Source organism: Malus sylvestris, chromosome 3 (genome assembly GCF_916048215.2).
Source record: "Malus sylvestris chromosome 3, drMalSylv7.2, whole genome shotgun sequence".
Classification (NCBI taxonomy): domain Eukaryota; kingdom Viridiplantae; phylum Streptophyta; class Magnoliopsida; order Rosales; family Rosaceae; genus Malus; species Malus sylvestris.
This window is the reverse complement of record NC_062262.1, coordinates 18,642,099-18,647,161: the sequence shown is the minus strand read 5'-3', so window position 1 is coordinate 18,647,161 and position 5,063 is coordinate 18,642,099. Positions and strand designations below refer to the sequence as shown.

Genomic DNA, 5,063 nt, shown 5'->3' with positions numbered 1-5,063 from the left:
ATTACATTTTACACCCTTAGATTTAGATGCAATTGCAATCTCATACAATATCTTTAAAACATTTCAATCTCATACACAAACTTATATTTTGTTGCAATTTCATACATTGTTAGTTAAACCGTTAAGTAATGACGTGGCAAATGCATGACCCCACCTATTTGATGATGTGGCATATAAAAAATAATTAATTATAAAAAATATTTTAATAAAAATTTAAATTAAAACAAAATAAAAATGGGGCCCACCCTTCTTCTCCCATCAGAGCAAAGCCTCCATCTTCATCTCTTCCTTTTCTACAATACAATCAGCCATCCTTTTCTTTCTGCATCACCACCACCCATCCCATACAACCCGCCATCTCTTATTTTTGCACCACCATCATCAAAGTTGAAATTTACACAACGAATAATTTGAAAGCAAATATGATTCCCAAATCTTGGCACACGATTAGGGGTGGATCTATTAAGGGACCAGAGTGGTCCCAGGACCACCCGGAAGTCCGAATAAGTGGTTGTGAGGGCCTTCGAGGACCACCCAAGTCTAGGAATGTAGTGGAGGAGGATCATGGATGCACATCGTTCTGGTATTCTGCATTCTAGAAACCAGGAGGAAGAAGAAGACTAATTCTATTTCAAATGACTTGGCCAAAACAACGTCGTTTTGAGCCAAGTCATTTAAGTAAAACGGTGCGTTCGGTTAAATGGTTTGGAAAGACATCCTCCTTTGAGCCTATGGGCCCTATACTAAATCCCGTTCTTTGATATATAGTTTTTACCATTTTTTTAATTAAAAAAAAAAAGATTCAAACTTTCAAAGAGATCTGACTTTTCCAATTCCAATACTAACAACCCTAATTGGCTATTCCATCCCCCAATTCTACCCCCTTCCTCGATGACCAGGTCAGAGGTGGCACTAAGGGAGAGCGAAAGGTGCAATTGCACAAGGTCCCCAAAATTTTTTGGTATCTTATATTTATATGTAATAATGTTATATATTAAAAAAATGCTGTTATTAGCATTTTAAAAATCTTATAGTGCACTTTTATAAGTGTAAATTTTTTGTTCTTTCTAAATATAAAAATTTGGAATGCACAATGAGATATTAGGATTGTTAATAACAACACCTTAAAAAACGATTTTCTTTTCAATTTTATTAATTATATAATAATGCTATATATTCAAGTGAAACTCTAAAGTTAGAGTTTTTAAAGTTTTTTTTTTCTTTATTTGATTGCTTAAGATTGAACTGTTTTTTATTATTTAGTGAAGATTATGTTTATAACTCTTTTTACTTATTTAATGACACTTGTAAACTTACAATCAGTGAGTCCTAAATGTTGTTTTGATTTAAGTTATTATTTTCTAGTACCAATATATTGTCATACTTTAATATATATATATATATATATATCTTAAAAAGGGGCCCGTTTATAAATTTCGCACAGGGTCCCCGAAATCTCAGAGACAGCCCTGGACCAGGTCCACGGACAACCAGTAAGTTTTTTTTTCTCCACTACCATTTAATCTCTTCATTTTAAAATTTAAGTAAATTTTTCATTTTAGTCTAAATTAATCACGTAGAATGTTAAATTATAGTTTGGATCATGTGTTGGTTAGTTCATTTATATTTTTTACTTCATCAATTGATATGGTTTTTTGTTTTGCTTAATTGATATGTGTAGAAGTTAGGAGTATGAAACGATATTACAAACAAAAATCATTAGAGTATAAAAACCTCGTCATAGACAAATTTAGCCTTTATAGCTTGTAATGTTGTTTGTACACATATTATGAATGAAAAATTGTAATTTATCGTTTAAATTTTCAAAGTTATATTTCATCTAATATTTTTTGGAGCATTTATATGGAAAAAGGATCCTCGCCGGATCCTTTTCCTAGGGATCCTAGGGATCCCATGATTGTAACTGTTCATCGTATATTGTGCGGTTAGAAATCATTTCAAAATTTAAAATTTAAAATTAAATATAAATAGTACTTAATGAAAATTGATTGCACCATTTATATTGGGACCAATGACCAAAATATCGATATTATCGGCGATATTTCGCCGATAATATCATTTTTTTAGAGGATGATATTTTCACACGTATCAACTTAATTATCATCAATATATCGATATTTTCGTCGATAATATCGGAAACGATATTTTCAGCATTTTAATTCATTATTTGGGAAATATATCGCGATATTATCGATAATATCGCGAGATGAAACTGAAATCTGGTCAACCCAACCTTTCTCCAGCATTCGGAACACCGATTGACCATGCGCCTATTCAACGATTCGTCCGATCTCGCGATCTCCGACGCCGTCGTCTTCCGTAAGGTCTCGGCTAGGGCCTCGAAGCTGAAGGATGAGGTAGATCTCGGATTTTTCTCCATAGAAAACTTCAAAATCGCTGCGGATGAAAACGACGATGAGGTGGTGGCGCCGTTGAAGCACTTCTGGCACAAGTTGTTGGTGGAGGGATTACCGATGACGCCGCAGTTGTTGACGCAGTGCGTTAGAGTTTAGGGGACCTTAAACTCCGTCTCTTCCTTCTTGGCTCTCTGTGCCATTTTTTTCACTCAAATTCTGATCGATCGATCGATCTCTCTCTTCCTCCCATTTTTTTTCTTCTGTTTTTTTTCAAAGATATAGATAGATGGAAAGAAAGAAAAATGGAGGGTGTGGTTTTTCTAGAGAGAGAAAGGAAGAAAAAGTTGTGGTTTTTAGAGAGAGAGAGTGGAGAGGAGAGGCTTGGACGGGCGATGGGGAAAGAGAAATGGGGAGGGGGATATTATGAAGGACGGAAAGAAGTGGTGGCAGATTTTAAAATCACCCCTCTGACCTCACGTGCAGGGTAGGGAAGAAAGAAGTGGTGGCAGATTTTTTTATTCTTCTATTTGTTATTATTTTGTTTACTCCACATAGTGAGATTATTATTTTAAAATGTAGCGTTTTCCACATACACTTTGTACCTTGCATATATTCCTGTTAATTTTTTCATAGATCTTGTTTAATTTCATTTGATCCCGATCAATTGAAAATTGAGAGTAGTGTGTAAAAAATAGGTGTGTCAATAACACAACCTTATTCTAATTCGAATACAACTCTTCTTCATTAGGGCAATACACCACTTGAAACTTTCTATTTTGAATATTTTCATATTGTCCTCGAGATGTTCATTCTCATCCTGCAGTCTTGTACAATGATGTGTATCATTGATTTTTTGTGTGATCTTTTAAAGTTTAAAGGAAAAAGAAGACAAAAGGGAAAAAAGGGAGGAAAAAAAAAACACAAAGGGGATTTTGAACCCATCCCATTTTACTCCTCCAACACCTTAACCACGATATATCACTTATGTTTTAGTGATAATATGCTAAAATATTTATATTTATTAATTTATATGAGTGGCATGTTAACAATTACATGCAAAACTATTTTGGGGATTTATCATTTGATGAATACTCTTCACAATAAACTTACTCTACACATAGAAATGATGAAGATAGTGAAAAATTTGAACCTCATAGGAACTTTATGTGGTACTAAATCACTCATGTATCTTACCATGCAATGTATAAAGTGTAAAATATTGTAGTAAATCATTATATATAAATGATTATGGTGTGTTTAATCTTTTTTTCATTAATTACTATATATTTTCTACACTCACAGTGTTTGCCAGCTCGCTGTATAATCAACTTAAATCAGTTAAATCCATCATGTAATGCATTTCCTTCTAATTGTTTTTGATAAACTAATAGATAATTGACTAAATAAATATTCTCCAAATTTTCAATAAAAATTTCCAAGTTTTTCTTACAATTTCCGTGGTTTTTATTCAATTTTTATCAATATCGATAATATCCTGATATTTCCATCGATATTTCTGTATTTTTGGACTACCGATATTTCCGATATCATCAATATTTTATACCTTGATTGGGACCACACAGTACTAAAATCCTGGATCCGCCACTGCACACGATATGGCGTGGATTGACGCCTCGACACCAGCAGCTGACCATCCTTGCCACCCAGCCCTGCAATAGCGATTCTAGATCCGAATATTCTTCGTTCACTGGCATGCGTTAAAGAGGACAATTCCTTCACGCGGGGTTCGTCTTTTCGGGTTTTCTCCATCTAAGTTTTCTGGTCAAGTGTTGTAGCAGAGGCGGCTACACCTAAGATTAAGGGCAGAGCACAGAGAACTCTCGATCTCGACCCTTCTCATGAGCCAGTTGAAAAAGGAAGCTATTTCATACACAAATCCAACTTCGGGTCCAGGAAATTTTCAGGGTTTTTTTTTTCAGATTGACAGCGAAAACTGAGAAAATTTTTAGGGACATCTGGGGAAAACGAAGAATAAGAAGAAATTTAGAAGATTTGGGAATGGATTTTAGGGATTGGGAGGGGGAGAATTGACATGGAGGTTGTATGGGATGGGTAGTGGCAGTGGAGAATGAAGGAGATGGAGGTCCTCGGGTGGGAGAAGAGGGGTGGGCCCATTTTTATTTTCTTTTAATTTAATTATGTGTTTAAATTGTTTTTTGATAATCAATTATTTTTATATGCCATGTCATCAAATATATGGGTCATGCATTTGCCACATCATCGTTTAATGGTCAAATTAACGATTTAACTAACAGATGTATTATGACAACCCGTCCCTAATTTTCCATGTAATTTTCTTCCCAAGTGCGTAAAATGACGTTTATGCTCTTTTTGGTAAAAGGGGAACCTAACGTGGACGTAGTTATTCGGCCTTAAATTATTTTTCTCGTTATTGTAATTAAATAGTACTCGTTGTTATGACTGCGTGAGCACGAGTTAGACCCGAATCAGACTTTTAACGAAAAAGTTACACTTAGTTAAAGTGCGTTAACAACGGGTAGATTTGTACGTGTGCATGTTAATTATTCAGTGTTGGAAACTACTACTTTTGATAAGGCGCGTTAGATTACGTGGGATTTCAAATTGTACAAAATCTTATCCCTTTCTCTCTTTAAATCTGTCTCATGCCCTATTCTACCTCACCACCAATCATTTCATTTCCCA

The 5,063-nt window shown here is 34.6% G+C and overlaps 1 pseudogene; it reads right to left on the bottom strand.

The window, feature by feature from the left end:
* Positions 1–2,054: 2,054 nt before the first annotated feature.
* LOC126616539 (zinc finger A20 and AN1 domain-containing stress-associated protein 5-like) lies at positions 2,055–2,801 on the bottom strand (annotated as a pseudogene).
* Between the last annotated feature and the right edge of the window lie 2,262 nt (positions 2,802–5,063).